Below are 26649 nucleotides of genomic sequence, written 5' to 3'. Positions count from 1 at the left end.
GAAAACTGTATAATATCAATATTGGAATGGTTAAATACTGTTTTACTCATTATATTGATATTATACATTCATTAGAAAATGACTTATTTAGCCAGGTGTGGTGGTGCGTGACTGTAGTCTCAGCTACTCGGGTGGCTGAGGTGGGAAGATGGCTTGAGGCAAGGAGTTCAAGACCAGCCTGGACAACATAGCAAGACCCCATCCATAAAATAATTCCCAGACTGACAAAGAAACTTAAAAAATAAAACATAGACTAGGATCTCATTAACAAATTAACATTATATATATATATAACAGATGTGAAATAAACTACCAGAAAGATTCTCTTCTACATCATATGTCACCAGGGAAATGTGAGTTAAAACAATGAGATACCACTACCTACCAATTAGAGTGGTCAAAATCCAGAACATGCTGTGGAAAATGTGGAGCACCAAGAAATTTTATCCTTGCTCATGGGGATGCAAAATGGTACAGCCACTTACCAAACTAAGCATACTTTGACCATACTCTCCAGCAATCACACTCTTTGGTGTTTACCCTAATAAACTGAAAATTTATGTCCACACAAAAACTGGCACATAAACATTTATAGCAGCTTTATTCATACTTGCCAAAACATAGAACAACCAAGATGTTCTTCAGTAGGTGAATGGATAAACTTGGTACATCAGGACAGTGAAATATTATTCAGTGCTTAAAAAAGAAAGAAAGAAGCCATCAAGCCATGAAAACATCTAGAGGAAACTTAAATGCACATTACTAAGTAAAAGAAGCCAATCTGAAAGGATATATACTATGTGACTACAACTATTAGACATGCTGGAAAAGACAAAAGATGGAGACAGTAAAATAATTGATTGGTAGTTGCCAGGGTTAGGGGGAGAGAGGGATCAATAGGCAGAGCACAAAGGATATTTGTGGAGGTGAAACTACTCTGTGATATTACAATGGTGGTACATGTCATTATACATGTGTCCAAACCCACAGAATGTACATCACTGAGAGTGAACCCCAGCGTAAAGTAGGAAATGTGGGTAATGATGATGTCTCAATATAGGTTTATCAACTGTAACAAAAGTATCACTCTGGTGAGGACTGTTGATAATGGGGGAGGCTGAGCATGTCGGGCAGCAGGGGCTACAAGGGAACTCTTGGTATTTTCTGTTCAATTTTCCTATAAAACTAAAACTTCTCTAAAAAATAAAGTCTATTCAAAATTATATATATAATATATTTTTCTCTTTATAAACAGACACTGTAAGAAACATCAAAACTATTTGTAATAGTGCATACGGTTAGGCAGGAGAGGTTTGACAAAGTAGAGAAGGGTAAAAGTGGAATTTTTAATTGATTTTAAATTGTTTGAATTCTTAAAATGATATTCATTTATAGTGTTGATACATTTCAAAAATAAGAAAATTAGGGCAAAGGAAAAATAAAATAGAAAAAGTACAATGAAATCAAGAGTAACATTAATACACAAGACATGCATATAGAATTCTCCACATTTTCTAACTGTGAGTCATAAAATGGACTCTGATCTTTTCTGCCAACAATGACCAGTTAAATCATGGTGTTAACATGATAGAAAAGAAACAAATTATTCAGGAGGTACACATTATTCCTGGCATGAGTACCTAAATAAAAAAATCTATTCTGTGTCTCTATTGAGTGATGTTTGAGCAGCAACTTTAATGCTATCTTTATAGCAACTCAATGCATTTCATTGAGGTTTTTCTTTGTAAATGTTCATGTAGACTGCCAAAGTGCAGCTTGATAATACCTGTCTTGTAGGTCTTGAAGTTTTCTAGGTAGGAACTGGCAATGGTCCACAAAACAATGTGATCATAAAACATGGCTCTGCTATGGTCTTGTTTATTCCAAAAGCCATATTTAGAGTGTCCTAAACTAAGCTACTATTTTTTATTCTGCAAAAGTAGATTCTTTGGTCAAATATTTCAGAAAATTTATATCAAGCCAAGTTAGATGTGTTTCTTTGCCTTTGGGACTTCTTAGAGCCTTTAATATGCAAATATGCATTGTAAATCTTTAAGAGTGAGACAGAAAATATTGTGTTTGTCAAGCAAAATTAAGTCTGGGAGCCTAATTTTGAATGAGTGTCTCCAGGGCTTTGATTCCATAGAGCACACGTCTGGTAAGCAGTATGGCCAGATGGCTCCTCCTTTTAGGTGAGTCTCTACAAATAGGGTTTTGTTATTGTGGCTCTTTTCTTTCAATGAGGATATTGATAGGCCTTCTCATGATCCCAGATTTTATTTGTAGGTCTATTATTGTATTTCCTATTTTTGCTGAATTTGATTTTTCTTTACCAATTTCTCTACCACTTTGGAAATGCATCAAGAACAGTTTTTGTTACCTCAGTACCTAATAATGCCAGTGCCTAGCTCAGTATTTATTAACTATTTTTGAAAGAAAAACTAAACATAGCATTTTCACAGGAAGATTATAAATCCATGGAGCATTACAGATAGTTCTAAGGTATTTTAAATATTCCAAGGCTATGCGGAAAGTTAAATGACATCTTTGTTGCTGAAATTATACCAACCCAACATGTTAATAATCATGCTGATCAGTAACTGTGGTTTGGTAGTTGTAGATGTCTTTATAGTAGTTGGAAAACAAATTAATAGACATAGTTTGTTTAATAATTTTTTTTGAATTTGTAGTTAGAAAAAATGAAAATACTTCTGATTGAGAAAAAAATGTTGAAAAATGTATTCAGCTCCTTTACAGAGAGGAAAACTAAGGCTAATGTGGTAAAAGAGACTTGCCTAATATCACACAAACCCTTTAGAGCACAGTAAGTATTAAAACTCATACTTAATCACTTCCATGCAGTAGGTTTTCTCTTTTCTAGACTCTCCCTTTTGCAAGTTTAATGGTAACATTTCTCTTTCTCCTTGTCTTATCTCCTTTCTTTTATTTACATAGCATGTGACATTCTCTTGCATGTTTCAAGTATTTTTGCCATCTCAGGACTGAGAGGCCCTGGCAAACTGGCAGTTGGGTAAGCTGCATTTCCCCTCCTTAATTGATGGGAAGCACTGCCTTTGACAGAGCTGATTCACAGTGACGGGGCTGACTGGCTGAAAACTGGTAGGAGGACTTTGCAACAGCTCTGGGCCAAACCGAGTCCACAGGCCATATGTCTGGCTCCTCCGTCATAAACAGACAACCAAGTGTGCACACTCCCAGGTGTAATGTCACTGGGACCTTATTTGCAAACATATAAACGAATGACATTCAATTATGTTCAGAGGCAATGTTGTCAAAACCACCAAGGAAGCAATTTACTGCTCTTGCACAGTATGTGACTCACAGTGCATTAGCAAGTTTTCATTGCTTAGTTTGTTCAATATGTTTCTGAAGCAGTTCTTTTGCAGCCTGTTGTGTAACCATGATACACACACTTATATAGCATACATAGATAGGATTAAATTAAGGGTTGTTACAGAATTACGTCAAGTGAAAAAAAAGTATAATAAAATCAGCTAATTTCTTTGTAGACATTGGCCAATTAAAGGGAGAAAAGCATAGTTTCTACAACTAGTGGAGTAAAGTTATTAGTTGATACCAATGGATATTAGCAGAAAATTGATGAAAGGTTTTAAATTTTTGGCTCTATGGGATTCCATTTTTACTAAATGATATAATATTCTCATGGTAGGAAAAAAGTTCTCTGATTTACATAAAATGCGGGTATAGCAAAAGCAATGGTATTTTAACTTAACAACAGCCCTCAAAACACCCTTATAATGTTCTTGGAACAAATGCTGTAAAAGCTGAAAGGGTTCATTCCTGGGTGTTCCTATTGGCACTATTACTAGTGCTAATAGAAAGCACCCAGAAAACTGAATCAGGGAGATAAACTATACCTTCACACAATACATAACAACAGTAATAATCATAGTACTTTGCATTGGCATTATGTTTTACAGTGTACATAAACATGAAGTATGCCCTTGAACTTGAGTATATTACATAAAACACAGATGGAGTGGGCAGCTTCAAAGGAAGTATCATCATTATTTATCATTTTTGTCTTTCTCATTTCCAAGGTCAGAAAACTGAGATTTAGTGAAGTTATATGACTTATCCAAGGCTATATCTCAATACTATTAGAATCAAAAGTAGATGTGGCTGAGTCTTCTGAATTCTAGGGCAAAGTGTTTTCTCACAAGTAATACTGTCTCAACTGTCAAGAGTACAGGTCTACCTTATAACTGAAACTATCGTAGGTATCAGAAGAGGGACTATATCAGGAGGGCAGGCGGAGGAGCTCCATCATCATGGTCCTAAACCTTGAAAGATGGGTAATGCTTAACTAATACAAGAAAAAAGTGAAAGAAATTCTGAGCAAGGCAACACCTTGGATAACGATTAGAAAATTAACATTTGTTGACTGATTTAATAAGTATTAAGCACTCATAAGCACCAGCTAGTGTTCTAGGTACTGCGATTTGGCATTGAGCAAGAGACACCATCTTAGTCTTACAGAATCTATGCTATAAGTGGAATATGGACCCTTAGAAATGAATAACAAAATTTAAAAATTATTTTACACAAGTCCAAAAGAGGTCATGAATGGAAACAGGAAGAGCAGGATTTTTTGGTAGTTCATGATATGTAGGAGAGGTTTACTCAGAGGGAGAAAGGGTGAAGTGAGAGATCAAAGCAAAATCCTAAATTTTTGGCTTGAGTACTTGAACAGATGAGATGAAGAAGGGTATGAACATAAGTAGGTTGTGATGCTGGCCCTAGTTACTAAAAGGGTGTGTATGTTTATGAAGTAGAAAACAATAGCTGGCTCCATCAGGGCTGTGAGTTTAATGCAGTTGGACTCCTCAGACTGGGCCGTGATGAGGCACGGTATAGAACTGAGAAGAAGGGGATCTGCAACTCAGCCACACCTTCTAAACCAACACCCCAATCTCATTTTCATTGTCTGTAAAATGAGGGGTTAGGTCACGTTGATAAAATTTAGCTAATTTTAGGCTCTGAACTCCTTTTAAGAATCTAATCATTACTAACGATTCTCCAGAAAATGAAATTGAATATATGTTTAAAATTCCCAGGCAACACAGAGACTTAAGAACTTCTTGGCTTGAATATTATCAAGGATTACTCCAGTTCGAAGTGTTTGATTCTATACAATACCAAAATAAGTCCCAATTATAGTGATCTAACAAGACCATATGTGACCATTGCAGTGTGGCAGAGTTTTGCTGCAAGTTTGCCCACGTATGTGAACTGATGAAGACCCTCATCTCGTAGCTGCAACATCAGGAATATTCAGCCTCTTTCTTCATTGCATAGTGAGAGAGAGAACCAAAAACCACATAGGGAGTCTTCACTGCCTCTGACTGGAAGTGGCATGCATTCCTTTGAATTTTATATTATTGGCCAGATCTTATCACCTGGCACTTGGCCCCTAACTGCAAATGGGATACAAAATAGAAAAGAGTGTATTTGGTAGACATTATATATTCTCTTTCACATAAGCTTTCTCCTTACACAGATATTTTCATAGCTCAACCAGAAACTTTTGGTTAAATAAGCATAGACTTGTCTAAATAATGGAATACTATGAAGCTGTCATAGGTTTGTAAAGATTGCTAAGGCATAAAAGTCTATTTAAAAAAAGTACAAAGTAGTGTGGATAGTCTGCTGCCACTCATGTAAGAAAGAAGGAAAATGAGAATTTATGTTTGTATTTGTTTGCATTTGGATAGAAAATCTCCAGAGGATAAGCTTAAAAGTGAGTAGTGATGGTGATGGGCCTCTTGGATGGGAAAGATGAGAGAGTGAGAGCAAAACTTTTCATAGTATATGGTCTCATATTATTTTGATTTTTATATGAACATTCTCAGTAATGGAGGGCATTAAAATATCAGTGGCTAATTCCAAAGCTCCTGCTATTACAGAATGACAGCATCCGATGGAGGAGGATGTTCATGTATCACCAAACAGCTCAAGCATGGCTTCATTACAGTGTAACATGCATCATGTCATGTGTTATTGCTTACTTAAACCTCACTCTATCCCACGGATTAATCAAGATAAAGTAGCTAAATATTGCCTGTCTACAGATGAGGTTTCCATTTGTCAAGAGGAGATATAAAACTAAGTAAGGAATCGGTAGATTTTCTCTTCATCCACTCTCAGTGCTAATATAAGAACTTAAAGGGGATTTTTTGGCCGTAATTCGATATGACATTAATGTTAGAAAATTATTCACCTAAATGAACAAAAAGTTTTCCAAAGTAAAAAAATTATCTTGATAATGTAAATTTATATGCTATTCAAACTTGAAATGCATGAAACAATTTTTATGGTAGTATACTTTATTATGAATCATTTATAATTTTTGAAGCAAAAACAATGTGAAATCATAGTAAATAGTATAAGATTTGGAACTAGACAGATATAAATTCAAATCCTACCTCTACTAATTGTGTTCCTATGGGCTTCTTGCTTAATCTTTTGGAGTTTCCATTTCTCCATCTGTAAAGTGAGGATAACAAAATATGTAGTTGTGAAAACTGAAATTAGATGTTTAAAACACTTAATACAACATCTGACATAATAAAGCATGCTCCATAGATGTTTGCTATTATTAATATTACACATTGGCCAATTAATCACAACATTTACGAATGAGGTAGATATTATTTCTTTTTCCCAAAGATATGGTGAGATTTTGTGGGCAGATAAGAGGTTCCTTTCATGATTTCTCATAATATATGAAGTTAGAAGGAGTTTCAAGATATGCGAAAACATGCTGAGACAGCATGGACTAGTCAAAAAAATCTCTGACATCTGGAACTGCCATTTTGGAAACATGAGCTGTTGTTTAGAGTAAAGATAATATTTGGAAATATACCTATCATATTGTAAGCACTTGCTAAATGAAAGTTTTTACTAGCATTTTGTGGCAAAATGAGAAGATATATAACTGAGACCAGTAAGTTAAGCCATAATCCTAAAAAAAAAATCTGTCATTTAGTAAATGGTTCAATGGTTCACATTTGGAGAAGGTTAGTAGGGAGTTAAAATGTTTGAATAATTTGCCATTATAGTTAAATTTTTACCATATTATTAGACTTCAGTGTTTTGTTTTCTGAAATCTTTCCTCGAAGTTGTAGGCTTTACATAATCTTAAACATGTTTCTTCTTTAATTTTAAGCCCAGTGTATCTCAAGGAGAACTTAATTTGTATGTTTCTGATTCTTTTATAGTTAACTAATTCAAAAGTTATTTTGTAAGAATTCTTTGATGTCCAGAAAGCCTTATCATTTTCTTATAATATATTCAAGGTTTTTTTCCTTTGGAAAATGGAAATCATGTCTTGCTTAAAGTAAATAAACTCAAACACCCAATTTTGGAGGACTGTATCAAATCATATTCTCTCTCTCTTAATTTCTGGTAGTATCTTGGCTTACAGAAATGACCATTCTTGTTCAGGAAAGAATTGGATAGTTTAGCCTTTTTCAAGTTAGTTCAATTCAGTAAACATTTTTTGTTACCTCTGATGTATGGAGAAATATGCACGTTTCCATGGGTGATAGCAATAAAAATGATACAGAAAAATAATATACAGTGCATATCCTCAAGGAGTTTATATTCTAGAGGTAGAGATAGATACATATTAAAGAAATTATAATATTTGACTGAATAAAATATCCAAAAGAGGTAAAAGCAAAATTTTATCTGAATAGTGCAAGAAGAATTATGAATTCAATTTGAGGAACTAAGGAAGGATTTTCATAAAATATATGGAATTCAAGGCAGCCTTATTAGAATTTCAAGGATTATTAGAATTTCAATGAGTGAAGTAGTTGGAGGAGGGTGTCGCTCTCTCAACAAAACCACTTGGGCATAACATAGTAACTTCATAACTCTATTGCTTGTGAAGCCACAAGTTACAGTACTTTGAATGCCAAGCTAAGAGTTCATGTTTTATTTTCTAAGTAATAGAGGAGCCATTTGAATGTCCTTGAGGAGAACACGTAATGCAAATGCAATTTGGGCTTTAGAAAGATTATGCTGATGGAACTGTGAAGGATGAATAAGAGAGGAGGAAATCAAAAGGTTTGGAAACCAAGGCTGTGACTACTTCAGTTCAGTCAAGGGTTAATGAAGAAATAAACTATGGTAGGAGAAAAGTTACAAAACAAAGGTAGCCAATTATGATTTCTGGATTTTTACTTAAGATGAATGTTAGTTAGAATATAGACTGAGCTGGCTATAACAAGGAGACCTAAAACTAGAGCAAGTCAAACAAGAGATAATTTTATTTTTTTCTTATATAATAGACCAGAGGTAGGGGCATGGCCAGGGTGGAGAAATTACTCTGCCTCATAAGATCATGCATGGTGCTATTGAAAGAGGAAAATTGTCTCTCAACCACTCTCATTCTGGTCTTTAGAAAGGGGAATGAGGAAGTCAAAAGCAAGAAACTTCCTTTTAGAAAAGTGACCCTAGAATTGTATGCACTGCATGCATTCACATTCCATTCATTGTAAGACTCCAAGAGAATTTTTGATTCAGAGTCTAAAACTTGCTTGTTCAGAGCCCAGAGGTTTTTTCTCAACATTTTGTACTTACACTGTGAGTGGTATTTGAAATTAATTTGGGTAATATAGAGAAGTAGGTTATAGAAAGTGGGTTATAGATCCCATGAATGTGAGGATAAGTAGGAGCCAAATGAATGGGAGGAGGAGAGAAGACCCAAGTGAGGCTGTTTCTTTACCTTGGCTTGAAGCCAGTAGACTGGCCTTGACATGGAGGCTCTGGAACTGAACGTCTTGCCACAGATTTGCCAGTGCTGGACTGTACCAGCAGAAGCAGGAGTCCACATGAATCCTACACAAGCACCAGACTCATTTATTACACTTATCGACCCTGGTTTTTAAAATTATGTAAGTATTAGTTTAATGCCTGTTACCTAAATATCTTAAGCTCTATGAGGCCAGGGACTTGGTCTTTTTTGTTCAATATTGAATTCACTTCATATATCAAAGTGCCTGATATATATTAGGAGCTAGATAAACACAGGTATTTTAAATTTATGTTTTAAAAACTTTCAAACCTAGGGAAAATCTGAAACAGTAGTACAATAATTATACATGTTTGCTAAAACTTTTGCTATATTTGTATTTGCATATTTTTCTTTTTCTCTTTTCATCCTGAATCTACTGAGAGTAAGTTGCAAATGTTATGACACTTCCTAAATAATTCAGAAAAGAAGGAAGGAAGAAACAAACAAAGACACACCTGTCTGTTATCCTTTTAATTTCTTTACTTTTCAATTTACCATGTCTTTGTGTTTAATTATCATTCCAAGGATAACTTAAGTAAAATTACTTGGGAAAGTTTTGTTTCATAGATACTTCTAACAAGATAAACTGAAGTCATTTACATGAATGTTATTTCTGAATATTCTACAAAAATAGATTTCATTTCATAATCACTTAAGAAGCTATCATAAATCAAAAGTCTTAAAATTAAATTTTATAAATGTTTAAATGATGCATTTTTCCCAAAGAGTAATTATTAGCTAAATAAAAAGAGAAAGTGCATGCCAAAACGTGAATAGAGTAAAATTGTAATAAAGCAGCTTTTACTCACTTGAGTTTTAGAAATATTCTTCATTGGCTATTTTTGCTTTACTTTGAGAAGTGTGATTTTAAAATTGAGATACTTGTAAATAGAGGTAAGAAAATCATTTTCAGAAGGTTCAGCATATCCTAGAGGATTTCTTTCTGCTAGAAGAATAAGTTATCGACATTTCGATGACATTCACAGACCGCCCTAGAAGTTAAACATCAATAAACTCAAGACAATTCTATAATTAGACTTTAAGAAGTTGGAAGTGGGATTTAAACCAAGCAAACAAGAGACTTGACAAAGCACAAAACTGATGTTAGGAAAACCTATAGTTGGTATTGCCAAAACACAAGAACACTGTCATTCATAAAGGACCTACTAACTTCCCAGAGACCCAGATCTAGTAAAAGGGCAGAGTAGTTATAAAAGCTTATGTTTGACTACAAACAAATACCTTTTCTCTAGTTTAATATACAGCCTCCCAAACACTGAGGAGAATACTTAAATAAGAGAACGGGAAATCCTCTGTTGAGAAATCTCATATATTCTGTCCAGAAAATAAATGGAGACATTATATCGTGTATAAATATTCAATATCAGAATGTTGGCCAACAGATTTGTTCATAGAATAGTACAGTGTATATTTGTTTTATTCCCATACAAGGCTTAAAAGTTCCACACATTACTTACAGATACATAAATTACATATATATTTTAGCTTTCTAGTTATTCTATTTTACATTCACAGTAACCTTGCAAAGGAAGTAGTGAAACTTTTAGCATTCCCATTTCAAGGCAAGGTAACTAAGGGACATCAAAATTAAATGATTTATCCAGTGTCATTCAGTTTGTCAGCACTGCTGAATTATAGGTAGCTATGTCCCCTGCACACTCTCTGTGTTAAGGATTTTACTGTCTAGGGATTCTGAATGTTCAAGATCTTCTTTGCTATTATTAAAGGAGAGATTAAGCTCAATTAAAAATTACAAAAAAATCAGCTGTATTGTCATTAGAGGGCTAATTGAAATTTTAATGTTATAGATCATATTAACCTTTTCTAAATAAGAGCACCTTCATCTGAGTTTATCCTTGTCAGACTTGCCCCTTATAACATTAGGCAGACCATGACTCCTCTTCAATCCTAATAGGTGAAGAAGACATCAGGACAGCATGGAAGTGTGTCCACAATTACTCTGGGTTGTCACAAAGATCTTGACTGTTATCTAGGATGACCCTTTTTAGCATTTGAGGGGTCTCTTTAAAAATCAAATGAAATATATGGTCCTCGTTCTCATAAAATAAAACAAAAACAAAGCAAAACTGAAAAGACCAAGAAACAAAAAGGTAAAACAGATACACATGGGATTGTTCATTACCTGTAGGTTAAGAAACCCTGGTCTGGGAATGTGAGATTGAATCAGTGTACCAGCTTTGGAACATAGTAAGAACTGAAAGACTAATAGATGACAGAATGTTACAGACGAATTCACAATGAGCCATGAAGGAATAGGAGACCAATGGCAAGGATATAGAAGAACCTGGGCCTGAAATATGCTAGTCCTTCAGTAGCATGACTTAGATAAGGATCTGTATCCCTGGACTCCCCAATTTTTGGGGAGACTATACCTGGACTATTTTATTTGCCTGAACATCTTAAATAAAAATTCAAGGGAAAAGCAGTAAAAGTACATAACACAATAGAGAAATAAATGAAGAAAAATTAAAAGTACTTTAGATTTTCCCAACATGAATAAAGAAAACTGTCTGTAGAGATATCTAAATTATACAGAGAAGAAAGACATATTTTTTTATCATGGTTAATGGAGTTATAACTAGAAACAGAGAAAGCTATGTATGTGTATTTATTTTTATAGGAATGAATATATGTACTCTCTCTCACACACAAACACGTGTGTGTGCATATGTGTGTATGTAAGAGATATACCATTTATCTATCTTCCTAGCTCTCTATATAATTCTTTTGACAATATCATTACTAGTAGATTCAGGTACTATCTCTCAAGGGATGTAGTATAAAATATAGCTTTCTCTGTAGAATGAAAAAAATAGACTAGATATGTGTGAGCAGATTGGTGTATGCAATTTCCAAGTAAACTCCAAGGCAGTAAAATACGAAAGTTTAAAAAAACCAAGTTTCCAAAAATATCATAGAATTTCTGAAATATGTATATATCATAGAGTATATTTCTATGTAATCAATTAGTATAAACATGCCAAAAATATTAGCTATTAATTAAATTGGAGCTATAAAATAAGACTGTTCATTTAGAGTTTTACATGGTATCTCTGTAAACATGATTAAAGTTCTAACCCATTGTGAGATGAGGAATAGGCTGCCTAGCAACTGTTTTAACTAGTTCCCCTGACATTCTCAAGCAAAAAATGGGTGTATGGATGGGAGTATTTATTTTTGTTTTTGTTTCTATATTAAAGCTTCTAGATGATTCCTAACTAGTCACTCTCATTGTTTTTCTTCTTTTCATCATCTGAAAGTAATAATTTTTAAAAATAGGAAAGAAAAAAAAGAAAGAAGGAAGGAAGGAGGAAGGGAATGAAGGAAGGAAGGAAGAAAAGAAAGATATATAAGGATCAACATGAGTCATTTCAAGCAATCACTGAAGAATCCAAATATAATAATGCAAATCAAAGTCAGATGCTTCTGTTTATCAAATACAGGCATATACAGCTTTTTGTGTAATGCTCACAAATCAAATTCAAAGTAATGATACTGGCTTAATAAACTACAGGTTCATTGAAATGAATGGCAGGAAAGGTAGCATTTCTTGACTCAGGATGTAAGGGCAACTTTAAAACTCTATAGCTACTTCATGAAACCATACATTGCTAAGAAGATGTTCTCATAAAGAAAACATGGCAGATTAGGTCATTCTCCTCCTTCCTGACTTCCTGGTTAGGTAAAATCACACTCATAAAACACTCCCAGCACATATTCATAGGATGTCCTAGCATGTTCCACCAGGAGAGGGGAGAGAAAGTGTTTGGTGGTGATTCAAGCAACAGTAAGCTATGTAGAGGGTTTTGAGTGTTTCCTTAGAGAGAGAGAGAGAGAGAGAGGGAGACTTCATTTTTACTACATAGCTATCATAAAGCCCTTATGAGTTTGAGAGAGAAGAATTAAGAATGGATCTCAGGTTAAATTCCAGAGTTAATGATGTGTTGATGAAGATGTAGGAAGCAAAAATGATTAGTTTAAAAGGTCAGAATCTCAAGCAAAACAAAAGAGGTGGTAGGTCTGGAGTATCACCGATAAGTTATATAAATAAGATGTTTATTAACATACATTACCTATTTATGCAATTATTTTTGTAGCTTTTGACTCCATTCTAAGACTATATTGCTAATAGGGTTTAGTAAACATAGTTTTGCAAACCTACATTATAAAGATGTTTCAACCTCATACATTGGCCTTTACCATCATGTTGAATACAGAAATACTGTTCTCTCTGGAATTTATTGTGAGTCCTGCGTTCATTTACATTTTATCAGTGACCCAACATGAAACATAACATTTACTTTTTGTTTAGTACTTTCCTGAAGCAGACAGGAGAAAGTCATTGAAATTGCTTCAAATTACCTGAGAAATTGCCATAATTTGCAACTTCACAATGCAAGCCTGGATTTCCCAAGTTAGCTCTGATCTCAATGATGAGTTTAAATGCCAGGATGATATTTTAACTATGCAGAGTCATAGGCATACATGAAACTCCATTAGTTTAGAATCTAATGAAGACTTATGTTGACATATCATTCTATGTATTTCAGCATATTATCTACTAAGACACTATAAGAACAAAACCCCCCAAAATTCCATTCTTTTTTGAGGTAGGGTGGCTTTTTCTCTTTTAATATTTTTTTACATTTGAGTTCTTCATGTTTCCTGAAGGCAAATGATGCATGAGAAAACTTGGAATATCTTGACTAGCATTTTAAAAGCATATTAAATATTATTTTCAAAACTGAACTATGAATAGTTGTGCACAACAGTTTTCTTGTTGGAAATAAATTCTGATATTTATCCATTTTTCCTTTGATGACCTAGCATACTAATGCTATACAGACTACTTCATTCTTCCCCAAAGTTGTGAAACTCACAATTTCATGAAAGATCAAGGATACAGATACTCTTTGAAGGGGTGATTTATATGTTTAGTGGAAGATGGTTATTTTTTACAAGGACTTTGGATTCTTGTGAATGTAGGTTTTACAACTAAGAATATGTTAGATGTCATTTTTTATAAATTTCATGATAGTCCTAAATTTCATTAATGTACAAATAAAATGATTCCATGGTTAATACAGTCCCAGAACTACCGGAGACCATGTTATTTAATTGCTATAAATCTTCCAAAAACAACAACAGCGAGAAAAAAGTTAAAATTCCTACCTAACGTGGTGTGTTATTTAAAAGGGTACCATATTCATTGCTTTATTCATCCTAGTTTTCTGCAAGAATTGAGAAAAATCTTTACATAGTTGAAGGTTTTATAATGAGGAAAAAAATCAGTAGCTTGCAAGGAAGCTAAAATAGGTTCAATGTTGCTAAACTGATACAAGTTGTACTCTAAAAATGCAACAATCATTGAGAATATCTAGGACAACCTTCTTTCCCCTTTTTTTTATTTTAGGGTAGATCCTCTGTTATGGTCTCGCTGCTAGGAACTTCTTCACATTATTTCATAGAAATCTTGTGTAGAGCATAGAAAGAGTTGTGACAGGGTTGTTTTGAAATATGTGCTTGCTGGAGCCAAACTGCTAAATTTACCAGCCATCTGACATGAGAAAAATCATTTGATTTTTCTGTGCCTTAGTTTCCTCATCTTTCAATGCAGATAATAATACCCATTGCAAAGATTGCAGTGAGTATTAATATACATAAAGAACTACGGTGTCTGTCCACAAAATATCACATGGATTGTGACATGGCATTATAACAAGCATAATGTTGTGTTGGCAAAATATTGTATCAGTTTTATAATTTAGTGCTTTGAGGTCCACCAAATGTAGTTTTTAATTTATTGAACAAGCATATTTGAGCTCTGAAATAGTTAAGATCAACTCCCTAAAATTATTGGTGCTACTTAGGAGGCCAGAGGTATAAATTGTTACTATTGTCAATGTTCCACACAAATCACTTAGGATATGTGAATGTCTGCTGGACAGAATTCGACTTCTTTTGTGGGGAACTATCTTTTGTAGGGAAATGGGCTCATCTTTGAAGACATTGTACAACCAAAATCAAATCATAGCAAGAGACCCACTTTATTAATTTGTCCAATTTGATTACTAAGAATTTAACCAGTATTAGCTTCTTTAAACATGCAATATGAAATAATATTTTAATTGCCTGGTATAAGCAATACACCAATTAGGAGATTTGCTGAATGTCCTAGCATTTGTGCATCTTTATAAACGCTTCATGGATAGTTCCAATAAGAATCCATTCTATGCTGACTGCTGTGCTAGGGCTACTCACCCAGAGACGTGATAGGGGCTACTCCCCTAAGACCAATTCCTCCTGGCAGGCCACTCACAATCTCACAGCGGGAGGCAGCTAAACACAAAATCAATATTAATATAAAATCAACTGCTATATTTTTAAAGAGTAGTGTTTGGATTACATAAGCAATCATAAAACTCCAGTTGGCTTTAGCAAGAGGTTTAGTCCTATAAACTTCAAAGGTTTTCTGTGTGTGCTGAGCAGACAAGCATCCTAACAGAATAAGCCAGAACTTTCCTAGCCATCCTAGCATGTTTGTGCCTTGTAAGATATTCCCAGTTACATCCTTTAATTTGCCAAAGGGCAGAAAAAGAATTTGGTAAGTTAACTTTCCCACATGCACAAATATAACTGCTGTTTTGGTATTCCACACAGGGGCCAGATTGGATGGAAGGGCAAGAGGGCCACTGAGGGAGATCACTGCAAGTGAAGGCAAAATCTAGTCTGATGGCTCAGACTAAAAAACTTGGCCTGCCAATAAGAGGGAGCAGTGCTTCCAGTGAAAATGTGAGGCAGTGCCTGGCTTTCCCTGCTATACTCCACCCTCCTCCACTCCCTGGACTGCCTGCCAAGAAAGAGAAGGGTGAGCAATAGAGAAGGAAGTGAATCACTAGCACTTCACAAGTGCTGCTGCAGAAGCCTGCCATAGAGAGCTGGCTGAGACCTAGGTGCTCTCCTGCTGATCTGAGAGGGCAGAAAAATAAATAAATAGAAATGTCAAAAAGAGGACAGCAGCAGTGTAGGGAAGGGAGGCAGAGAGGAACAACCCCAGGCAGGAGGAGTGTGGGTCAAATGTGAGAACCAATACCCTCCTTCCCTAGCTAAAGTTGTTCCCCCATCAGCCTCAGTTTCCACCATCTCTGAGGCATTCACAGGAGGAATAACTGGTGTGTTAAAATCCACCAACCACTTATATACAGGAAAGAAAAAAAAAAGATAGGGTCTTTAATCTTGTTGCAGTAAAGGAAACACAATGGAAGATAAGCGTAGAGCCTCTTGGTGAGAGGAGAGGCAGGCTTTAACAGAGTTTCTGCTTGTGCTGAATTATTGAAGAAGGGCTTAGGGATGTGGAAGCCGATCTGGATACACTGTCAAGAAGAGGGGGCAGTTTAGTTACCGGACATTTCAGTAATCTTTGTTCAGGAGGCCAGATCAGCTATGCAAGAAAGCAGCAGTAACTCAGAAGTAGCTTCAGTGTGATCTTGGCCACATCCTGTTAGAAATATACTTTGTTTCTGTTGGCCTTGTCAGTGTCCTGTTGGAAACATGGTTAATGTCTTAGCATCAACATCAGAATTCTATTACTAACAGTGCTGCTTTCCGTGGTCTCAAGTAGGAGATCCTTAGAAAGGACAAAACTCCAAGATATTAAAAGGAGAAAAGGAGCAGCAGGCATCAGAATTTTGATATTTTGTTTATTTTATAAATATGGCACATGAGTTTGGCTGGTGAGGCCAATAAAATACAGATTTTGTGTGTGTGTGTCACTAGTGTGGAAAAAGAGTTGTAGTGGAGAGCTTGGTATGTCAGGCAACGGTGCTAGGAGAGGCTGTCTTTTGGGAAATATTTCATAAAATGGGAAGCACTTGGAAGAATTGGTAGTTTGATAAACTCCATAAAAGTGAGTTGAGTGTTGGCCATAGGTGAGAACAGCATGGAAGGAGTGGAGGGAGTGGAGAGAAAAGAATGTGTCCCAGGAGAAATAAAGGGCTGCAATATTTCAATGTACAGAGACCTGAGTATGTTTGGGTTTAGGAGACACTGAGTTACACAGAGGAATAAAATATATGGTCGAAGGTAAAAAGCGGCTTGGGTGAGGCTGGAGACAGAATCTTAAATGGAGTTAATACATTATTCTATATGTTCTTCTGAAGGATCAAAAAATATTATTTTATTCTCTAACTTTCCCCAAAATAGTAAGTATCATAAAAGTACTTTTCTAAGACAGTTGATCCGTATGCAATTAGCAAAGTAAAACAGACTGGAAGGAATAAAAATATTACAAAATTGGTAAACTGTTATTCTGTGTTTACATCAGACAAGCTTCCTAAAACACTGCAAAGTGTATCATTTTATTATCTACACAGAGCAGAGAAAGCAAAGGCAAAATGTTAATTATGTTTTATGCTTGCTGCTGGATTCTATTACGTATTTATGATTTTTAAAATTGTAAATACAATGCAAGTACATATTGCTATTATCTTCAGTTTACAAATGAAGAAATTGAGGGCCATTTGGTATAAGTGGTTTGCATGGGATCACAACAATGAAGTGCCACGGCAGTGATTGCAACCCAGGTTTCTCTATTTCTGATGCTATACTATATGTGTTCCAGTAATCCATTTCATCCTATCTTTTGTGTCCACTTAGTTACTATCTACTACAAATTCTACTTTTAAATACTATTTATTTCCTCAAAACAGAAAAAAACATGAAAATTTGTTTATCCTATCTCTTCTTCCAACCACTACGTCATTCTTCTATTAACTTTTCTTTTAAAGAAAAGTCTCCAGAGTTGCTCTTTCCACTTCTTCACCTTCCAGTCTCATTTTTTTTCAATCAGCTTTATTGCAGCATAATTGACATATAATATATACCCATCATTGTTAAGTTTTGATCTGTGCATGCACCCACTTAACCGTTACTACAGTTATGAACCAAACTCACCCATGAAAATTTCCTCATGGTTCCTTGTTATTCCTACTTCCTTTCATTATTATGGATTGTAGTTTTCTGTATTTTGGCATTTATGGTAATTTTGTGGAGAATGCAAAATTTGTGTGAATATTACTTTGTTGGTGCTTTTTTTTTATTTCTATAAATATTCTTGAGCTTCCTCTTGAGATATAGTTAAGTTATATGAGTCTTATTATAAACTTTGTTGCATGAGAAGATAGTAGCATTTCATTTAGGACTAAGTTCACCCCTCTGTTTAAACATAAACCTTCTGAGCAATCTACCTGATGTCCTGTGAATCATGAGGTTTTCCATTCTGGCTGTTAAGAACAACACTATTCCTATCCCTTTGTGAGCACTGAAGACTTTTCCCTCATACCCTTTCAGGTGGTTCTTTTCCCAAACTCAAGTAGTTTTCTCACATGCACTGAGCAGTACTCAGCTGTATGTACAAGGGGGACTCTGGAGATTTCTGGGGTTATTTCTTTGTATAGCTCTCTCTACTTCAGTACTGTGCTGTATACATGCCAGCCACCTTGATCTCCCTGCAATTCCAGCTCCTCAACTCAAAGTTCTGTGTTCCACTTGTGTTCCCATTCTGTGGTATAAGAATAAATGCATATTTACTGTTTGTTCCATTTCTGGTACAAAGCAGAGCCTAAAAGCCTTGTAATTTCCTGAGTGATAGGAGTGTCTTTTGTTAATAATAACAAACTTCTTTCAACCACATTTGAATTTATGCTAATGAGGTGACCCTCTTATGGCCGTGAGATAGCTTCAGGGTGGGGGTTGGTTGTCAGAAGAACCAGCCTTCTCATTAGAAGGTTGGAACTTTCAGTCCCTTAACCTCCAGGGAGAGAAGAGGGGTTGGAGATTGATTTCACTCACAAGTGACCACTGATTTAACAAACCATGCCTATGTGATGGAGTCTCCATAAAAAACCCTAACCCATGGGGTTTGAGAGCTTCCAGGTTGGTGAACACATTGAAATGCTGGAAGGGTGGTGCAACTGGAGAGGTCATGGAAGCTCTGCACCCTTTCATCCATACTTTGACCTTTGCGTCTCTTCCATTTGGCTGTTCCTGAGCTTTATAATAAACTGGCAATAGTAACATTAAAATAATTAATCGGGAGACCAATAGGCTGAGACAACTAGCACCTTGGGTTCTTATAGAAGCAAACAAAAACCCAACTCAGTGTCAACAGTAACATGAAACTTAAGCTTAGCTAATCAGCTACTGCCAATCAACCTCTAAGGACTTCCACTTTAACTAGTCAAATATTTTCTTTGTCATGTTTCCATGCGTCCCCTATAAAAGTGTTTGCCTCATGCCCCCTTAATGGAGCACTAACTGCTTGTTTTCTGGTGCTGGCCAATCCATATATTGCTGCATGCTCAAATAAATTCATTAAGATTTTAATTTGCCAAATTTTATCTTTTAATAGTCTGTAAAGCTGTTTCCAGTGTCTGTAAATTGCTACAGCAAATTCTTAACCATGGGGGGATGTCCTGGGAACCCCTTACTTTGTAGTTGGCCAAGCATAAAGGTAGGTAGTCTAGGCACCCCATTAGCAACTGGAGTCTGAAGTGTGGTCAGTCTTGTGGGACTGAGCTTTCAAACCTATAGAGTCTCATGCAAACTCTCGGTAGTTAGTGTCATAATGGAATTTAATTGTAGGACCTCTGGTTGGTGTAAAAAATCAGAGAATTGGAAAATTGGTTGTTGGTGTTAGAAAACACCCAGGTCCTCCTTGTGCTATGACCTGGAAGCTTTCTCCAGGCAGTAAATAGAGCAATCAAAAGGCTCATGCTTTTTGTCAATGGATCATTGTCTTTCATTTTTTAATGGTCAATGTATTGAGAACTTTTATTTTAAATATTTTGTCCACTTTTTTAGTTGCTTCATGTGGGAGAGTAAGTCCAGTCTCTGTTACTCCCTCTTGGCAGGAAGTGAAAATCCCTTTATCTCTCGAATCTGCAACCCCACAACTTTCCATCCGCAGTCATCATAGATGCTCCTACTGTTTTGTTCACGTGTGATCTTCAAAGGTCAATTCTCAATCCTCGTCTTATTTTATCTACTACTGTCAATTCCCACATAGTTACTTATTTCTCTCCTCCCTTGCTGACTTAGGTTTTCTAGGGTGGCCTTTTTTAAGTGCCACAAATGGGGAGTTTACAATAAACAGAAATTTATTTTCTCCCTGTTCTGGAGAATTGAAGTCCAAAATCAACATGTTGACAGGACTATGCTCCCCTCTGAAACTCATAAAGGAAGAATTCTTTCTTGTCTCTTCCTGGCTTCTGGTGGTTTGCCAGCAATCTTTGTCATTCCTCTACTTGTAGCAGCAGCACTTCAATCTCTGCCTCCAATATCATGTCATTCTCACCTCATGCATCCATGTCTTCACATGGCATTCTCTTCTGTGTGTTTCTATCCCTTCTTCTTATAAGGTCACCAGTCATATTGGATCCCTAGTCTAATGACCTCCTTTGAATTTGATTACATTTAAAAGATCTTATTTCTAAAGAAGATCACATGCACAGGTACTGAAGCTTCAGATTTCAACATATATTTTGGGAGGACAACATTCAGCCTGTAACACTGATTATTCGATTATACCTTCTTCTGAACTTCTGAAAGTTGAAGCATCCTAGCTGAGTCTTCAGATTTCTTCTTTTGCATACTCCCTCAGTAATAATCTTATCGGGTCCTAAGTCTTTAAACATCACCTCAACATTAAAGTTTCCAAACATTATATTATTGATGCCAATTTGTTTCCTGAATTCCAAATTCATATGTTCAACTGCAAAATCTATATTTCTAACTAAAGAAATCCAAAACAAAGCCTTTTTTCTGATTCCTGCCGACCCTCCCATCAAACATGTCCTTCTATTCTTTCTCATCTTAGGAAATGAAAATACTATTTCTCACTGTTGCTCACACTAAAAATTTGAATAACTTTAAACTTTGTTAAAACCCAGTAAATCTGAAATTTAGCATCCTAAATTTACCATCTAGCATCGTCTGATATCCTTGCCCAGTCATCATTGTTTTTTGTTTCTAATTTAACTTTAGCCCTTGCAATAGTTCTCTAATTGGTCTTCCTGTTTACATTATTACACATTGTATTCCATCATCTGCAAACTAACCACAGTAGTCATTTTCATGTTCAAAACTTTTATTGGCTTCTCATTACACACAGAACAAAGTTCATATTTTTAAACTCTAAACAATATTGTTCTATGTAATCTAGCATTGCATCCTCCTCCTCAATCTCACTTCCTTCCCTTCTTCCTGTTGCTCACTCCACTAGCTTTCTAGCTTCTGTTTGAATAAGTCAAGCACTTTCCTACCTCAAGGGCTTTGCAATAGTTCCTTTCTGCCGGGCACAGTTTTCTCAACCTTCTCATGAATTTCTTTCCACAAATATTCTTTTATTTATTTATTTATTTATTTTTTTTATGGAGTCTTGCTCTGTCACCACCCAGGCTGGAGTGTAGTGGTGTGATCTCAGCTCACTGCAACCTCCACCTCCCGGATTCAAGCGATTCTCCTGCCTCAGCCTCCCAAGTAGCTGAGACTACAGGCATGTGCCACCAAACCAAGCTAATTTTTGTAACTTTAGTAAAGACAGGGTTTTACCATGTTGGCCAGGATGGTCTTGATCTCTTGACCCCGTGATCTGCCCGTCTAGGCCTCCCAAAGTGCTGGGATTACAGGGGTGAACCACTGCACCTGGCTCTCTTCCCATAAATATTCTATAGTTCAATCTCTCTTTTATTCAAATCTGTGTCCCCAAAATCACTTCCAGAGACGACTTAAACCACTGTGTGTCCTGACCACTGTGACTTAAACATCACACCCAGGATTTCTCCATTTCTCTCTGCTTTATTTCTCCTTATAATTCTAATCCTTTATTGACATTATTTTAGAGATTTTAGAGATATACGTATTTGTTTGCATGATTTCCCCTTTCCTCCATCAGACTGCAGCCCTATGAGGATCAGGATTTTTGTCTGTTTTTAGTATATTTAAAAAATTCCTGCTTAATACATAGGAGTTATTCAAAATATTTCTGAAAATGGAGTAATTTTTATTTATTGATACATACCTAGTATTTATCAGAATGCCTGGCATAATATAGGTTTCAGTAGGTATTTGCTCAATGAATGAAGAGTTTCTTAATGTAAACTGAATAAACAGAAACAATTCATTAGGAAATGTAATTTAGATTTAAAAGGCCTCTGTTGTTTACAAATGAATTCTAATCAGGTAGGTACTAGCAGCTCCTCAGGGAGGTAAAAGCTATCATTTAGAATGTGGCTGCCCTTTCTGGGTAGCTTTTTATTTTTTCTGATCATAATGGCATGCAAAAAGATAATACAAGAAAGTACCAATGCTAAGGCTTACATTGGTAAAGAGAGAGAGAATATTACTCTTCAGCAATTGTTCATTGTTATCAGTACTGGATTTGATTACGGATATAGGATTTATAGCTCTAAATTTGGAGCTCTAAAGAAACCTTTAGTTTTGAAATAACTGTAAGAATTTGTAACTCTTGAGTTTCCAATATTAAATCATTTTCCCAACTTTTAAAAGTTAGATTCTCCTTTTATCCATAAAATGGTCCTGAATACTTGAAGTTTATTATAATCACATATCTCATGTTAAAACAAAAAAAAGCTACAATCCCTGAACTAACAATTTTCTTTTTGGGGATTCTGGGCAAGAGGGCTGACTAGAAGCAGCTAATATGCACCAATTTCAAGGAGAGAAGACAGTGTGATCAGTAAACACTAGCTCTTCAACTAGATCATCCAAGAGTAAACTTCGGAATTCATGAAGAAAACAACACAACCCATGGAGAATGGAGAAGCGTGAGATATGACAATTGCCCACCCGGAGTGGTACAGAGCCAGGGGAGGCCCCCACCTCGGGAAAATGGTCAGTGAGTGAGGGTCCCTGGGGACCACACTTCTGCCATGGACCCCTTTGCAATCCTGGGCACAGGAAATACCCTAGGACCCCTCCACCCATGGGAGAGAGCACCTTGACTGTGGACTAATGAAGACCCCCAGCATAGCAGAGCTGCCTTACAGAAAAGTGGCCAAACTGTTTTCCATGAGGGTCCCCACCCCTGCTACTCCTCACAGGGCAAGGCCTCCTGACCTAGGATCTCAGAAACACCCAATCTGGGCTTTCGGCCTGTTGCAGCTCTGCGTTTTCTTGGAACAGAGCTCCCAGGGGTAACAGGCAGGCCTGCAAATTTTGCAGCTCCACAGTCCTCATTCCTGTTGCTCTCAGGATTGGGAGGGTAGTGCAGGGATTAGGGACTATCATGGGCCCCCAGCACAGCACAGCTGCCTTACCAACAAACAGTCAGATGGTTTTCTGCATGGGTCCCTGGCCCTACTACTCCTCACTGGGCAGGGGGCTTTTTGAGGTGTGCCTGCAGCATAACTACACTGCCCGCACCTGAATACTTCAGTCAGTGGCAGCTCTGCGTTTCTCTGAAGAAAAAAATCACAGAGACATCCACAGCCCCTCTGTCATTGCAGCTGCAGTAGTACTGCCCTTACTGCCTTCAGGCTGGGGAAGGAACAAAGGGCCTGGTTGATATGCCGGCACCTCCAGCATGCCACAGCCACCCTATGAAAAGGAGCTCAGTCTTTCTTCCCTGTGAGTCCTCACCCCCAACTCTTCACCAGGCAGGGCCCCTGGCTCAGGACCACAGAACAGCTGCCCCACCCCAGGCTAAGCATTCTTACTGGTAGTTGCTCTGGGTTTCCCAGGGATGGAGCTCTCAGAAGAAACCAACAGCCTCTCTCCGCTATGGCTCCTGCAGTGGTTCTGCCCTTGCTGCCCCAGGACTGGGAAAGGAGCAAAGAGTTTGAGGGCTTTACTCACATTTCCAGCATGCCACAGTCACCATACAGATAGCAGTATAGTCACCCCTTCCTGTGAGCCTTGACCCCCAGCTTTTCACCAAGCAGGGTCCCTGGATGAATATTCAGCCACACCCAGCTGAACATTCCCGTTAGCAGGATCCTTGTATTTCTTTGAGGTGAAGCTCCAAGAGGCAACTGAAAACTCCTCTGCCACTGTAACTGCAGTGGTACTTCCTTTGCTGCCCTCAGACTGGGAAAGGAACAAAGACCATGAGTGCTTTAACCACACCTCCAATAAACCATGGCTGCCCTAAAGAGAAGAGGCCAGTCTGTCTCCCCAGGTCCCCTGGTCCCCACTGCTTGTCATTGGGCAGGGACTCCTGGCTTGAATCCACAACACAGCTGCCCCACCCAGGGCTGATTGTACCAACTGGTAGTGGCTCTGCATATCTCTGCAGTGGAGCCCCAAGAAACAAATGAAAGTCCTGCTGCCACAACCATTGCCAAGGTCCCATCTCTTGCTTCCTCCAAGCTGGGGAGGGAACATAAAGCCTGAGCTTACCCCAGGGCGGCAGTGTGGATCCTGGGCATGCCAAGCTAAGACCTACAGCCAGCATTCTGGAGGAGCCGACACTTTCAGATCACTAAGAGGGAGCACAGATACAATTGGGAGGAAGTACAGAGGTTCCACATGGCTGAGCAAGAGCCTACCTACTGGCCATTATGCTTAAGCACCATCTACTGAGTCATAGCCCAAACTTCATCACCAAAAACATTTTGCTAATATACCCACCTGTGAAACCTAGGACAAAAATTAGAATTCAGCTATGAATAAAGACCCTGCACAAAGGTCTTGGCCTTCTGAAAACATCCAGAAAAGAAGTCAACTGTCGATACTCAAATTATACCACAGTTAAAGGAATATCAGCCTACACAAATGAGAAAGGACCTGACCCGTAGAAGAACTCTGGCAATTCAAAAAGCCAGATTATCTCCTTTCCTCCAATTGATTGTGCTGGTTCCATAGCAAAGGTTCTTAACCAGACTGAAAGTACTGAAATGACAGACATAGAATTCAGATATGGATAGAAATGAAAAGCATCAAGATTCAGGAGAAAGTCAAAATTTTATTCTAATCCAAGGAATCTAAGGATTGCAGCAAAACAATACAGGAGCTGAAAGATGAAATGGCTATTATAAGGAAGAACCAAATGGATCTGATAGAACTGAAAAACACACTACAAAAACTTCATAATAAAATCACAATTATTGTATTAGTTTGTTCTTACACTGCTACAGAGAACTGCCTATGACTGGGTATATTATAATGCAAAGAGGTTTAATTGCCTCAGAGTTCCGCAGGGCTGGCAAGGTCTCAGGAAAGTTATAATTATGGTTGAAGGAGAAGTAAACATGTCCTTCTTCACATGGTAGCAGGAAGTAGAATGAGAACTGAGTGAAGGGGGAAGCTCCTTATAAAACCATCAGATGTTACGAGAACTTACCACTGTCACGAGAACAGCATGGGGACAACTTCCCCCATGATTCAGTTGCCTCCCACCAGGTCCCTCCCACCAGACATGGGATTATGGGAACTATAATTCAAGATGAGGTTTGGGTGGGAACCCAGCCAATCCATATCATTCCACCACACCCAAATCTCATGTCCTCACATTTCATGCCTTTCCAACAGTCTCCAAAAGTCTTAGCTCATTCCAGCATTAACCTGAAAGTTGAAGTCCAAAGTCTCATCTGAGACAAGGGCAAGTCTTTTCCACCTAAAAGCCTGCAAAATCAAAAGCAAGTTAGTTACTTCCTAGATACAGTGGAGGTTCAGCCATTGGGTAAATACACCTGTTCCAAATGGGAAAAAGTGGCCAAAACAAAGGGGCTACAGGCCTCATGCAAGTCTGAAATCCAACAAGGCAGTTATTAAATCTTAAAAACCCAAAATAATCTCCTTTGATTTCATGCCTCACATTCAGGTCATGCTGATGCAAGAGGTGGGCTCCCATAGTCTTGGGGTCCAAATCTCAATTCTTGACTTCTGTGTACCAGAAGGCTCAACAACAAGTAGAAGCTGCCAAAGCTTGGGGCTTGCACCCTCTAAAGCCATGGCCCAAGCTATACCTTGGCCCCTTTTAGCCATGGCTGCAGCAGCTGGAATGCAGGGCACCAAGTTGCTAGGCTGCACACAGCGGGGGGACCCTGGGCCCGTAAAGCCATTTTTTTCCTCCTAGACTTCTGGATCTGTCATGGGAGGGGCTGCCACAAAGGTCTCTGACATGCCCTGGAGATATTTTCCACATTATCTTGGTGATTAATATTTCTCTCCTCATTACTTGTGTAAATTTCTGCAACCAGCTTGAATTTCTCCCCAGAAAATGGTTTTTCTTTCCTATTTAGTTATTGGGCTGCAAATTTTCCAATCTTTTATGCCCTGCTCCCTCTTGAACATTTTGCCACTTAGAAATTTATTCTGCTAGATACCTTAAGTCATCTCTCTCAAGTTCAAAGTTCCAAAGATCTCTAGGGAAGGGGCAAAATGCCACCAGTCTCTTTATTAAATCATAACAAGAGTCACCTTTGCTCCAGTTCCCAACAAGTTCCTCATCTCTATCTGAGACCACCTCAGCCTGAACTTTATTGTCCCTATCACTATCAGCATTTTGGTCAAAGCCATTCAGCAAGTCTCTAGGAAACTCCACACTTTCCCACATTTTCCTGTTTTCTTCCAAGCCCTCCACAGTGTTCCAACCTCTGCCGGTTACCCATTTCCAAAGTCACTTCCACATTTTCGGGTATCCTTGTAGCAGCACCCCACTCTACCAGTACCAATTTACTGTATTAGTCCATTCTCATGCTGCTATAAAGAACTGCTCAAGACTGGGTAAATTATAAAGGAAG

The 26649-nt window shown here is 37.3% G+C and overlaps 1 long non-coding RNA gene across 2 annotated transcripts; it reads right to left on the bottom strand.

Moving 5' to 3' along the window:
* Positions 1-575: 575 nt before the first annotated feature.
* LOC129135516 (uncharacterized) lies at positions 576-15131 on the bottom strand. 2 transcript variants are annotated; one of them, XR_008536426.1, is made up of 4 exons: positions 9655-15131; positions 8777-8889; positions 6468-6528; positions 576-696 (listed from the first exon to the last, which is right to left on the bottom strand). It is a non-coding gene; the product is annotated as an uncharacterized LOC129135516 (long non-coding RNA). The 2 variants fall into 2 exon arrangements; XR_010158545.1 differs by having other exon boundaries at positions 576-6528; positions 9655-15126.
* Between the last annotated feature and the right edge of the window lie 11518 nt (positions 15132-26649).

The sequence above is a fragment of the Pan troglodytes genome, chromosome 6, assembly GCF_028858775.2.
Source record: "Pan troglodytes isolate AG18354 chromosome 6, NHGRI_mPanTro3-v2.0_pri, whole genome shotgun sequence".
Classification (NCBI taxonomy): domain Eukaryota; kingdom Metazoa; phylum Chordata; class Mammalia; order Primates; family Hominidae; genus Pan; species Pan troglodytes.
This window is presented reverse-complemented; position numbering and strand designations above follow the sequence as displayed.